This window comes from Lepisosteus oculatus, chromosome 23, assembly GCF_040954835.1.
Source record: "Lepisosteus oculatus isolate fLepOcu1 chromosome 23, fLepOcu1.hap2, whole genome shotgun sequence".
Lineage (NCBI taxonomy): Eukaryota > Metazoa > Chordata > Actinopteri > Semionotiformes > Lepisosteidae > Lepisosteus > Lepisosteus oculatus.
Genome location: NC_090718.1, coordinates 11311548 through 11326368, shown reverse-complemented (window position 1 = coordinate 11326368; position 14821 = coordinate 11311548). Strand labels below are relative to the sequence as shown.

General features: G+C 39.6%; 2 long non-coding RNA genes across 2 annotated transcripts; one reads left to right on the top strand and one right to left on the bottom strand.

The window, feature by feature from the left end:
• Nucleotides 1-5260: 5260 nt before the first annotated feature.
• On the bottom strand, nt 5261-9350 carry LOC107075598 (uncharacterized). Its single transcript, XR_001477110.2, has 2 exons — nt 9269-9350; nt 5261-5539 (listed from the first exon to the last, which is right to left on the bottom strand). It is a non-coding gene; the product is annotated as an uncharacterized lncRNA (long non-coding RNA).
• Nucleotides 5390-9518, top strand: LOC107075599 (uncharacterized). The gene is made up of 3 exons (XR_001477112.2): nt 5390-5478; nt 6066-6213; nt 9287-9518. It is a non-coding gene; the product is annotated as an uncharacterized lncRNA (long non-coding RNA).
• Nucleotides 9519-14821: the final 5303 nt, after the last annotated feature.

The following is a 14821-nucleotide window of genomic DNA, read 5'->3' as shown; positions in this document are numbered from 1 at the left end:
CCCTTTCATGTCGACGCTTCTTCACTGGAGTCCCTTGTTCCCTTCTGCTCGCCTGTTTCTTAGTATGAATGCGTCTATTTAAAACTGAAAAGGCATTAAACGGAATTATTAGTGTCTGAAAAACTGCTCGAACATTTAGAAAACTTCCAAGAGTGTGTCAAGAAGCAACAGAATTGAACTGTTAAGTCCACTTGGGTTTTTTGGTTTTCCCTTTCCACAGGTGAGGTTAGCTGGAGTCCTTCCACTAGAACTAGTTGCTCGTGTGCCTGGTCTCCCTGTATCATAGTGGGTTTCCCGTCACAGCCCAAAGCCATCATGTCTAAAACTGCCCCCTGTATGCATATGAGCACTACAGCGCTCTTGCATATTATGTCCAATCCAGAGTGTATGCTGTCCACTGACAGGTCACCGCAACCCTGCATAGGGTTAAGTGGTTAGTGAAAACGGATGGTTATTACAGTCAGAGGTAATGAATCCTATCCCACGTTTCATAGCGAACTTCTGCTTGGTCATAAAAACACTGGACAGCTGTTCGTATTGAAAGATTTATACAAGTACATTTTTGAGACTGGCTGACAAGTCCTAATAAAGGCAAGCAAGATGTTACACTTGTTTTCTAGAGCTGTAAACGGGTTGTAGCTGATTTAATATCCATACATCCCTTGGCAGAGTATCTGTTCTAATAGGAGAGGGGGAAATCCCTTCCAAGCATCTATAACCACTGTTCTGTGCTTTCATTTAACACTTTGAAAATGTTACATATTATTCTTATTTCTGATTTGCTAGCATTGCTGTCATTTTTTTATTTCAATGCATATTTTATGTGAACGTAATTAAATGACACTAGGTAAAGAAAATACTTTGCTACAGTGTCGGATTATTTATCAATTGAAAACGTTGGCGATATGTTAGAGTCTGGTCAATGTGGCGAGTCGTCTGGGGGAGCGAAATCGCTGCGCACGGAAAAACAAGCACTTGTGCTGTTGGGGTGAATTGTTTCCTGTCGACTTGTTTTGTCCCCAATCGGTAGTTCTGGGAGTGCACAGGCGACAAACTGGTAGTTTAAGAAACGGGTAAGGAATGACGCCTTTAATTGTTAAAGCGCTGTTTAACCAACAACACCTGGTCAGGTGTGGCTGGAGTCGTGCACTGCAGTGGAGGTGCGGTCCCGCTTGGGTCCAACAGGCGGCGCTGAGCTCCCTCTTAACTGGCGTCAGCTACACTATAGCGGGCTTGTTTCGGACGACTTGACAGATGGTTTAATGTCAAAGCGACAGCGTCTGGGGTTTGTGAAACAAATTGCAGAGGACGTCGGTTTTAATTGTTTTTTCCCTTTCTGACAACATTGAGGATACCGTGGGAGAGCGAAAATTCCTTAAGGTACGTACACACCTTTTACTGAACGGTAAATACAGCTCTGTATTCCGAGTTTGAACTATGCAGACACCGATAAATAAAGGAGTAACACTGCTGTTCTTTAGTAATCCCTCCACGTGAGCATTTGTTTTGTAGATTACACTGTATCAACAATGAGGCTGGTTTGTCGGTTACATTAATGCATGATTATTATCCACGGCAAGTTTCCGATATTGTGAGTTGTAATTGTGCTCAAAATACGGGACAAGGGACCTTTTTCTTTTCTGGATTTCAGTTAGTGAAATCCGATTTAGGTACATTAACAAACGCGATGCTCTTGCCCTCTTTTCCGGAATGACACATATTCGCCGAGCTAAAACTGGCGGGGAGATCACACATCGTGCATGCAATACACATACTGTACTGAGATTAAACAACTTCACTGCGTCCCGCATGACCACGTCGGTACACTTAGACGACAGTAATAACATATCTGTGATTCTCGGGGATCCAAGGTAGCAGATAGGCAAAAGAGAGCAGCTTACCTATTTTCTTTACCTATTTATAGTTTGTAATTTAAATTTAAATTACAAACTACAAATCATTTAATGAAGTGTGAACCACTAATGTCTTCATATCGGATGTTATTTTAATTTTGAGGTCTATAGTCTAAAACACAAGTACTCTGTGTGAATCTACTGCACTCTGAGATCTATACGGCCAGTGGCTACAATACAAAATCGACACTATTAAATGTATTCAGATAAAGAAACCCATAACTTATGTTTAGGTTGTGGGATTTAAAACCTATATACAGTACTAGAATGGTGTTTGTTGGCTAGTATTGGATTATAAAGTTAGATTTTAGTTTGTGCTGAGGTTTGGGTATAAAGATATAGGATTGAGCTGAGAATTACAGTACAGTATGTACATTTACTTCATGCCTGAATCAATGCAGTAAGTGTTCCTGTCCAGCACACCAGGTTGTTGTTAAGATTAAGGTACACCAATTTCACATTAGCACGCTGTGAGTTTGTAAATTCTGAACTTGTCATGAAAGGTAAGAGACAGTAGACAGCAAAGGCATCAGTTTGCTGGAATTAGCCGGTTAAACGCTGAGCTGTCAACCTCTGTGTCCCTCCCGTATTTAAAATACGTTTTGCTCCTAACTGAATATTGTATTTTCCTTTTTATGAGTGCAATTGCCTTGGTATAAGAAATGGTATTAATAAAGCAAACCTAGGTATTGTGTAAAAACAGATTTTCTACAAGTAGAATTGCTCTTAAGCTGCAGTATAAACTTCTCTTCAGCACCCTAAATAGCTCCTCCTGTCCACCCAGTACAGTAGATGGTATGAGAGTTCTTAGCTCATTTCCCTGTCAGAAAGCTGTAGCACAGAACAGTATACTGTATATCCACAATGAGCAAACAAAGTTCCAGTCCAATTAATTCTTCTGTTCAATATCAAGATCCACATTGTTGTTATGTTAAGATGTTATTTAACTACCAAGCAAATGATTGTAATTTCCTTACACTTATATAGTTAAGTGCTTATATACTATACATATATAATTATATAGTGCTTTTCTGGATACTCCACTCAAAGCACTTTAAAGGCATAGTGCGCCAGTACTCTCACCACACATCAGCTATCAGTGGGGAGGAGAGCAGAGTGATGAAACCAATTCAGAGATGGGGATCTTTATGAGGCCAGGAGGAAATTAGGCTAGGGCAACAGGGTTAACACCCCTGCTCTTTTTGAGAAATGCCCTGGGATGGACTAAAAGACCTCTTCTTAGCCTTCTCTTAAAGGAAACACCAGATAGGCTTGATGAAACAGCTGTCTATAGACCTCTTGGAACCTAAAGTATACACAATTCTGCATGGAATAAGAGTTGTGTTGCACTGAAGCTCTACACTGCATGTTCAGATGTGGAGTACGATTAAAGGGAGAAATGCTTTTTAATGTGTATTTATGTAGTTCACTTAAATTCTAAATGGGATTTATTTTTCCAAGCCCTTGGAAAATAGTGAGATTCTGGTTTAATGCATGTAATGCATTAATGCACAAAAACATTCTGTCTACATTAAAAGTGTTAATCTTTCCAGAGTCCTCAATCAACATAGACAGACAGGTAATGATTTGAACACCTGTTAAATATATTTTGCTTTATACTGTATATAGATATACAGATATTACATGCACTCTAAGTCACTGATTATGTATTTTTAGCAATGTCAATATTTGTTTTTTATGTTTGTTGTCACTTTTTTTTCTTATAGTACTTATTTTAATATAAAACGTGTTTTTATATGTGGATGAAATTATCTGTTACAGGCCCACATAGGCTGAAAGTACACTATGCTCTTTCTTTCATACCTCAGTCTAATTTGCTCCTACAATACTGTGATTGTATTTTTCAGGGTTGGCCTTTGGAGAATTCTGTGGCCAGCCTTAGGAATGAACACTGATTTCAGCTGGCTGGTGTTTGTGTTGAGATCATCCTTTTCACTTTCACTACTGTTTGTCATACAATAAAACAATATTCATCCTCCTAGTTACTCATTTGTCATTTGTTTTGGTTCTTTAACAAACCTTAGCTGTGACCTGGGCTCAATTCCTTCATGGCCCTGTCAGGGCCTGTGTGCAGCAAGACATCTAGAGCAGTGACTCCAAAGTCTCTCAACACACTAGGATACAGAATATCTATTTCTTTCATTCATGTTTTATTCTTTATGGCTGAGAAAACCATAGCCTATGTATGTGATATTACTGAATTTGAGCAATAGCACAGAACGACCTAAAGAAAGTTCTGGGGGCTACAAATTATAGGACATGCCCTTATGCAATTACATAACACAAGTGCCTTGTGGCAAAACAAGCAAAAGAATTGTTACTTGTTGCAATTCCTTAAACACTGAAGCAAAACTATCGACAGTATGCACCATTGAAAACTACACTAAACACTGTGCACTGTGCAAGACAAAAGCAGCTCTATGTGATTTGCTGGATTAAGGGAAGGTATAAACATGGCTGTAATCGGATACATAACACCTATAAATCTAATGAGAAAATGTAATTTTAAAATTACTTCACGCTAAATCTGATGATGCCTCTCTTTGGGTTCAGCTTCGCTCATCCAATTATTAAAACTCCGTCTTATTGCCGACAAGTACTGCTACATCAATTGTTTTCGAACAATAGTTTGAGTAAATGAAAAAAAGTTTTTCCCACAAGTCCGTCCACATTTTGGTCAATGAAGTGCGTTTTTCACAAGTTGCTGTGGCTCGTCTGGTAGGGCGTCTGTTCGGGGATGCTGACTGACTAGGTTCGAAACTTGTCGTCTCCACAATTTAGGGAGAGTTTTTATCCAATTCCAAAATAAAAATCCCAACACATTTTTAAAAATAATAGAGAAAAAAAATAGGAAGAAGAATACTTAATTTTACCCCCTCCAACTATGCAAAATCAAATTAATTGATATCAATGACCTCGTAGCACTGGCAGGCTTGAGACACCGTGTAGCTCAATCGATTTAGCAACCGACCGCAATCCTCAGCCGCAACGCCACCCCCAAGATCGAGTCCCGTTCCCTTGAGAAGCTTTCTTTAAATTAAAATAAACTGTCCCTCCCTGATTGGCTGCGATCGGCTACATCTTGGAACACTGTGAATGGACAATATCATCCTCAACCCCGCCCATTGGAACACCTTCTCTATATCATACCTCCGATTGGTCCTTGTAAAGCAATACCACGCCCCTTACAGCTAGCCACGCCTTTGCGTCGGGAAGGACAAGACCCTCCAAGCGTTCACTGGCGACCGGTGGGTGGCGCGGTACAATCCTCTAACCCCACCCTCCCCAAAACCCCACAAACACAAACCACAAATCCGGAATAAGCATCACGGTTTACATTCACTCATTTATTACAACATACGAGGTTATAAAAGAAATTACAGAAACGTTGGTACGTTGATAAAGTGTCACGTGGTTCACATTTCTCAGATACCTTTTTTCCTCCTTTTCGCTCGCCAGGATTCAGGTTATAAATGGGGGCGGTTCAGACCACCCCCCCAAAAAAGCCCGTGCAGACTGGGGTCCCAGAAAGAGGAAAAAGGAGGTGAGGCCGGTGTCCCGTTGGTATATCGCTGCTCTCCAGGTAGAAGAAGCGTCTTGCTCGGCTGTAGATTCAAAGCACAGAAAAAGCATTAAGCATTTTTTTAAAAAAGACGATTAACCTCTTAGTCTTCTCTGGAGAAAAACAATTCTAAGCAAATGAAAGTCTCTCTATCTTGAATCCTAACAGTGGGAAAGGAGCAACACGGGGTCCGATTGCAAAGTGGTTCGTTTTTAAATATTTCTCGTCACACCGAGAGTTTAAACTTTCTCATCGCGTTGCACCAAGCCTGGCTGCAGTTTCCTGCGGTAAATTGCAGGTTTTCCCCTCGTTAAAATAAACCGGAGCAGCAGGCAAGTCTAAATACACACCGTCCTGAAGAAACGCAATCCAGCCGCTCCGGTCCCGCAGCGTCACAGTCCCACACCGCTCCAAAATCAAGACTTGGACAGAGGGGTCGGTTAGAATTAGGATGTCGTGTCCAAGCCTATTCTCACCGTAGCAATAAAATGCCGACGTTCCCGTGAGAGTGGTTTGCAGCCCTGTTAGAAACCTGGCTTTAAACTCCGTTTACCTCTCTTGGCCTCCAGGAAGAAGAGACTCGGACTCACCTCGGCACACGGGTCGGTCTCCGCTCCGGTCCCCCAAGCCGTGGAATTTCCTACAGCCGCCTTTTAAAGCCCAGAGACTGGAGCCTCTAACTGAACCGAGTAAATGAATATTGTACAGCTAAAATGGGTAAGTTGCAAGTTTTAATTTATCAAGCACAAAAGCTATAGGCTCACTTTTGACACCTTGTTTCTTCCTGAACTTTCCTGTGTTTGCAAACTCGCTATTTTAAAGAGCTATCGTTTAGCTAATACTGATGAACGGCAATTTATTCAAATCTAATGGTAGATGTTCAACACCTGTCTAACAATTAAGAAACGCCAAACGGGTGCGGATCTCGGAATTGGCAGTGCCCCGCTTTTAACGCGCAAACTTCCAAACAGCCCGTTCGAAATATCGCACTGTTTCAATGGGACACTTTATTAATCTTCATATGTCCCACGTGTTCTTAAATTGTGCAAGGCAACACCTCATTTCAAAAGCTTGTTAAGTCCAAGATACTCACGCTGACTTTCCAGTGCTCTCCACTGCAGTCATATAATGCAACCGAGCCATTAATTACCATTAATTCTGACAATAATTCAATGGAGCTGGTTTTAATTTAACTATGATGGAGTGGACTGGGGAGGCTGCAGATAGAGACATCAAATAACCATTCATGCTCTTTTACAAACAATCACACCCCTTGTAAAAATAGGGAACAAGTGGATGTTAACCCCCATACTGAAAGGACAAAGAGAATCTACTGTATCTATGAAGCATGCTCCACAGCCAAAGCAATCTGTTCAGAATGGTTACCTTAACATGCTGAGGCTGTTTGACACTAACTACATTAACATAAGTGCTCAAATTCTTTAGCTAATCACCCTTCGCTCATGACTCACGATCATTTTTCTTAAGGTATAAACAGCAGAAAGAATTCTTACATTATGGCACAAATACATTATTTTGATTGGCCCTGTCCATCAAACCTCTCCTATCAGAGTGTATTGTTCAACTGAGAAAACTCATCTGGAGGCTATATGTAAAAATGAGTTTTGTCATAAGTTGATTTCCTTTTTTGCCCGGAAATGAACAGGCCTGAGAGAAGGGGCTAACAGAGCACTATACAGTGTCCTGCAAAAGTCCTGTACCAGCCAAGTCTAAACTATTCTCTTTATCATCAAGCAATCTGTATTTGTGATCAAGAGATTAATACCAATTAATACCATGTACCCTACATTTTACTTTTGGGTAATTTCATGCATACATTAGATAATCTCAGAAAAATTACATTGTGCATTCAACCCAGGAAATTGAAAGAAATATGAGTATTGAGACACAGGGATGTGCAACTAAATACTTAACATGTAAGGCAAGAACTGCATGAAGTTCATTGCCCTCACATAGAACTTAAGGTTAGAAAACCTCATGCCAGGCCATGTTTCACAGATGAGGTGGTGTTCCTTGGACTATCTGCATTTCCATCCTTTCCACATTTCCATCACCCAAGTAATGGTGTACCTTGGTCATCTCTGTCCATGAACCTTTGCTCCAAACTCTACTACCTCATCTTTGCACTGAAGCCTGATGGAGGTAACATCATGGCCGGGTCATTCATGGCCGCCTCTGGAACTGGCTGCCTCCTTTTTATTGTTCTTGGAATTATTGGTACGTTAAAGTTAACATAGGCAGACAAAATGATTTGTAGACAAAAATATTTACATGTTTTTTGGATGGCATCTCGAAAGGCACCTTGATAGTTACCCAAAAACATACAGCCAGGGCTTAATATTTTACATTTCAAATCGACAAATGTCAAGCAGAGTTACATTTTTAACAAACTTTGGTAAGCTCAATGGATCATAAACTTCATGACGTTTTTGCTTCAATGGGATATGCAACCATAAACTAGTTCACACAGAAATTTATTTAAAACAAATGTCTCGAAACGCATGGTTCCAACAACCTGTTTTAAATAGCATAAAGAATTCTCATGAATTAATCACTCATTTGATTGACTTCATGAAACACCTCCTGTCAAAGTGTATGGATATTATGGGACCAAACTGAAAATGCATGTTTTTCATTTGACATGTATAGATAACTAAGTTGTTGCTAGGATCTATCTTGTTGAATTGAAAAACATAAAATTCTATTATTTACCTTGGAATTAATACACTTGTGCTTAAGCGGATTACTGAGGACTAGAACAGTTCAAACTACAGTTAAGCAATTTGCATTTGTGATACTGAAAAAGGCAACATTTTATTGTAATGTGCGTTATATGCATTTTATGCTAATACAGTATGTTTGAATAACAGTAAAGTGTGCTTTATACTTATTTATCTCAATACAAGTTTCATGCCTGCAAAGGGAATAAAACAAATAAAGCACCATTTTTCCTTATGACTAGTATGGAACATTTATTAGTGTTTTAATATTACCTTTGTCATGTAGGGCTCAGCAGCCCAACAGTGCACTGGGACAAGTGTCACTTTCGTATTGTAGAGCTATGCGTCGTTTAGTGCAACACTATTTCATCCTAATTCTTTATAGAATTAACATATCAAAAACCACAGAGCCAATCCTTCCACACCACGAAGCGGGTGAATACCACGTCGCGTTCAGCCCTGCAGCGCTCGATATCATTAAATACACTGACGCTTGTTAAGTTTTGAATCGTTAAAATGTATGTGTGTGTGTGTATATATTGCTCCAACAGCAGAATATGAAATCTTAAGTGTATTACCATTGACTTTGATTTAAATAGTAACAGTAGTTACTACAAATAAATAACTTTTATAATGTAAATAAACAGTATGCTATAAATAAAGTTTAAATATACTATAAATAAATAGTTTAGTTTTATAAATAATAACATTTTTTACTATAAATAAATAACTATTTATTTTTTTATTTAAATAGTAACAAACAGAGGATTAAGTTAAACTTGAGTTTTGCTTTCCCGTTAGAAGCACATTTATTAGTTTTCACTTTAGTTTTCGCGTCCGTGGATGCTTGATGATGTGTTTATAACCCCTCGTTCTGCGCGATTATGATCTTCACAATTCAGTTGCCGAGCGAACTACGCCTGTACTAAAAAAATCCTCTCTATAACAGTCTGGAAATCCTACACCATGTTCTCCGCTGTAATTTACTGGGACTCCACCGCTTGTCCGTCTCCCCAGTGTGATGCTCTTACCTGTCTTTATTTTTCCAGGACTCCCGGTCTCCCGGTCTCCTCTCCTGCCGCCGGGACAGACCGCACTCCAAGCTGAACCCCCCTGCAATGGGACAGACGAAACGATCACGAAACGATTCTGATTTTTTGCCCGACAAGCTGTTTTTCTCCCGTGACCAGTTCTGGTTTGTACGCTTTGCTGTGCACTGCAACAGTCTTTGGTTTGTACACCACAACTCTTAATAAAAAATCCTAACGGCTTTTTTTTCTATTCTCCTAGTAACATTTATTAACAAAATCCATTAAAATAAAATATTTGGGTTGGGGAGGGGTGGGGGGAGTCGGAAATCTACATATTCATGAAGGGTGTGGTCAATATTGCTAAAGACCGCTTCATATTTAATACGTGGGTGTTGTGTTGCATTATCCATAAGGTGGTGTATGTAAAATCAAGCAAACTAGAGACCACCCCTGAAAAGTACTAGGTATTAAATAGTATTATTTAAATTAACGTTTGTAGTAAAGTTAACTGACCTATTTATTTGCTGCCTTAATTCCTACTAAAACATTTTAAATGAGGTGAATCGAGTAAAGTTATTTGAATAAATTCCCCCCACAAAGTACAAATAATCCTGAAATAATGCACAATAATTGAACTTTATTTTAATTCGGCACAGAGCGAACATGGTGTTTTTTAAACGTATTCCATCTATTTTATTGAAAACGGTGTCTTCGGCTCGGCTGAGCCAGTAGTACTAGCTTGCAAAATTGCTGTTTGATTTAAAAAAACATATAAAACCAAAACAAAAAAGCGTTCGTGTGCCAAATTAAAATACAAAGTAGCTCACCGCTGTTAAAGAGCTACTTAGACGCAATTGAGGGGTGTTTCCGCCGCCATCTTGCAAATCGGCATGCAAGCACGACAGAGCAGGAAAAACTGTAAGATATAGCTTTTTACTCACTCGTAAAAAGTTAAAAGCGTCCATATTTGTCACTGTTAAGGTGGCAACCTCAGTTTTCAAGCTAATACATCCAAAAGTAGGGAAAAATATGAGAAAATCAATAAAACCAAACGTCTTCATTGTTGGAGAACCTTCGGAAGCAATTACGAGGGGGCGGAGCTTATATAAATACAAAGCTCACCAGCCAATGGGAGTCCGTGATATCATGACGTCACATCAAAGCCTATTAAAATTAATATTAATAAACAACCTTGGTGAGCAGAGCCATAAATTGTTGTTTCGCCGAATAATTGGTAAATATCATTTTCCCATAAATTCTGCTTGGCATGTTCAAACCTCTTCCGTGCCAAAGGAAGGCAAGTATTAAATTGGACCCCGAATCGTGAGAAACGGATTTTAAACTTTTCTCCTTGCTTTTTAACCTGTAGTCCCGCTGTTCGTGTTCGCTGTAATGTGGTGCAACTTCACACATTTAAAAGCAGCCAGCTAAAACTTACAGGAGAGGCTCTTGTGCATGTAAACACATTTTCAGCTGGTCTGGCTGAAATATATAATAGTTCAGGTCATATTTGTAAACTATCCTTCTCTCTGCAATGTGTTTTGGTGGTGGTGTTTCATCAAAACTTGGAATTGACACCGCTCTGCTTCCACAGCCTCGTCAAGTCTGTTGGGCAACTCACTGGTACCCTGGTTTGACCAACAGGAGCGAGACATCAGCTCTGTAACCAGACGTCTCCAGAGCTGTATATAGAGACTGTATACGTGACTACCGCTCTGTGTGGGCTACATCACCTGACGGCAATTAAGAGTAACAGCGTCTCCCTTGAGTTCATGTAGCGGCGCGCTGGAAATTCAGGGCTTCTGAAAAGGTCACATTTACTCCAGGAGGAAAAATCGACTGTTCTTATTCAGTGCGGCTTGAAAATTTGTTACAAAACAGTTAAACCTTTATTTTATCTCCGGCGTTCTCATGAATGCACTTGTCTGGCATTCCAGCTTTCAAGGGAGTCTTTGAATACTAGTCCAGCCTGCGGAGGACTGAGACTTTCCATATAGCTTCTACCTTTCTAATGTTAATTCTCACTTGGCAAGTGTACTCTTATCAAACTTTTTTCTTCTCCAGTCTCCTTTTGAATTTCTCTGGCAGTGCACGTCGCAGTCACCCGAAGCTGCGATCAGAATGGTTTTAGGATGTACCTTCTCATTTCTTGCCTCTTAGATTGGTTCACTGACATCACAGACTCTGGGACATTTATACTTATTGTCTAGTCAGGTACGTCATCTTGCAAAACGGATACTTTTGACACTTTCCTTTACTATGAGGTTCCACTGTGTGCATTCCTTGACTCCTGCAGAGGAGAGCACATTATAACAACTTTAATGGTTGCTTCTGTAAGTGGTGTTGGTGAGCTAGTAGTTGACAGGCTTCCCTTTGGGTTCTAGTACATTGGCAGCTCCTTTTTCTGCTTCTCTCCAATGTACAATGTACTAATTTGCTTTTAAACATGTCACATAAAGGCATATGAATTATGTTTTTGAAGGCACTTTGTCCTGGATGTCCCTTACATCTGAGAAGTACAGTATTTCTCATTGTTTTATTTGACAGCTTACATAACTAAGATTTACCTAGCAATTTGTTGGATCATGAGTATTTAAGCTTATAGTTTGCATTTTCCTACAAGTATATAATTCTGCCTGTATAGAAAATGGCGAGAGACAATTCCTGCAAAACATGTCATAATATATATATTTCGATATCCCATTGCTGATAAGTTATAACATTTCTGGATTACAACCTCTTCAAGTGTTTCATTAAATACTTTATAAATGTTTTATATGTGTTACACCCTTTTGAGATGAGTTTGCAATCGTGTTACTTCTTTTAAAGATTTGACTTAGACTTGAGTAAATGATACTTGGTCAGAACATAGCAAGTTTAAATCTGTTGTTAGATTATTCTCTTGAGTTTGCTCTTCCACTGCCTCAAACTCAGCCTTCTTCTTCAAATAGTCTGATGGCGTTTTCCCAACTGGCTAGGTATGACTGGGGTGGTGTGGACCCAGCTGGGCCGAACTGATAGCTCTTACCGGGAAGATTAATTTTGTGCCTGGCCTCGCCACAGATTCATGCAGAACACGTTAGGTGAGATAAATAAATCCCTATATCTGTGACCGTGATCAATTTCTTATGACAAGTCTCTTCACAGTGGTATAATTGAGTATATGTGCATTGTCTTTTGCTTTCAGACTTGAAGATCTCCTCTCTTGTGGAAACATCCTGTACTTTGGGCCCCTTGGACAGAGGAAAGTGTCAGGACTGCCGGCTGGTGGAAGAGTACAAAATACAGGTAGGATTATCTCTGCTCTCCCAGGACACACCCCGTGTTGTACAGTACAGGGTTCTGTCACAGCTTCAACATTGCAGTCACCTCACTCATGTCCTCTGCCGGCTGGCTCTGACACAGCAGCAGGGTTTGATAGGTTAGATTCAAACACATCAGAGCACTGATCCCAGCGAGCACTGAAACCTGTACAATTCCCAGCACAGCGGAAAACAGCCAGCACCCAGCCTGGAGCACTGTGTCACCACTGCTGCCTGCTTGCAGTGTCATTTTTCAGGTTCATTGGAAGAAAGTTACAGGTTTGTCTTTACTAATATAACAAATTGCATTTTAAATATTTATTTTACTTATTGTTTGAATTACCATTGTCCGAGGTACAGTATTATATTAAACTGTTACTGGAAATGGTCAAAGTATTTTTTTCTGTAGAATCAACACCTTTCACAAACACTGGAAATAAATCCATAAGTACTATAATGTAGGAAACAGTACCATGTAAAAACGTAAGAAAACAAAACTTTGGAAGAATCCCCATTACTGTGAATTAAACTGGATTAGAAGCTCACCTTCAGTATTGCTTGTTGTAGCAGAGTGGGTCTCTTTGCTGTGCCTGCAGGAGGTGACACAAAGGTGTGGATTTGTGGGGTCTAGGTTACTGTGCAGTTGGAAAGCAGGAGGAGGAATAGTTATCTTATTTATTTAAAATGCACACATTAAAATGTAATCTTGAAATGTGTGACATTAACATCTGCAGTGGCGGGAACACAATGTATGCATTATATTCATACACAGTCTTTTGGAAGATGTTTTAAATTGTGTTTAAAATTGTTCAGTATTGGTTGTTTTTTTATCTTTGTTTTACTTGCTTCCCAGCACAGTGAAATTCAGTCAGAGCTTGTTTGCAGTGTCATTTCTCAGATGCGTTTGAAGACATGCAGTATTAAAAGTTTATCCGTCCCAATATAATATAAGGTTTTTTTTTTAAATTTACTGTTGATTAAACTGCTGCATAACAGCACAAAAGATTTAGAGGAAATGGGAAAGGTTTTTTTTCTGCCTTGCATAATTCACACCTTTACAATTACTGTTTGAAAATGGAGCCATAGGTGGCATAATAAAGAACTTATATTACTGCTGTGTCTCTACCAAAGAACAATATAATGGTTACAAACAAGAGCAGGCATTTGGAATATCAAGGCTGTTTAAACAATGTAGTAAACAATTATATTCAGTGATTAACAGTGGTCTTAAACGAAAAGTGTAATTAATAAAATGCAGTGGCCCTGTATTTCACCCCTTGCAATTAAGTACATTATAATTCCTTATTGTAACACTATAACATGTGTTAAAGTTGGTGTTTGTGCCATTATTAGACACATTGATTTGACCCTATAATGCCAAAGTGAAAACAAAATTATACATATTATCCTAAATTAATTTGAAATCTAAAACCGCAAGAAATAATTGCACAAGTATTCACCTCTCTTGAGTCAATATTTGGTAGAGACACCATTGGCAATTCCAGTCATGAGTCGGTTTGGATAGGTCTCTACTAGCTGTGCACAACTGGACACTTTAATGTTTGCCCATTCTTCTTTGCAGAATTGCTCAAGCTCCTTCAGGTTGGATGGGCTCCATTGGCGAAGAGTGATTTTCGGCCACTCCTGGACATTGACTTTTTTAAGCCACTCCAATACTTTGGCTGTATGTTTCTGGGTCATTGTCCTGCTGGAAGATGAATCTTCTCGCACGTTCCAGGTCTCTTGCGGACTGCAGCAGGTTTTCTCCAGGAATTCTCTGCACTTTGCCTTGTTCTTCCAGGTTCTTAAGCAGCAAAGTATCCCCGCACCATGATCCTGCCAGCACTGTTATTCACGGTAGGGATGGTTCTCTCTGATGTGTGGTGCTATGCTTGGACCAAACATAGTCCGTTTTGACCTCATCAGACCATAGAATCTTCTTGCATTTGGTCTCAAATTCTCCCACATGCCTTCTGGAAAACTGTAGTTGAGATTGGATGTAGTTTTGTTCAACATTGGCTTTTTGTTGACCAGATTTGTGAAGCTCCCAGGCAATTGTCATATTAGTACAGTTTGCCGCACCTCAGCCATGGAAAACTCGAATTCGTTTAGAGTTGTCTCCCTGACTAGTGCCTTTTTGACTAGACACTTTTTGGGGATGCCCTGTTCTACACAGATTCACAGCTGTGCCATATTTTCTCTATTTCTTTATAATGGACTTTACTGTCCTTTGAGGGGGATATTCAATGCT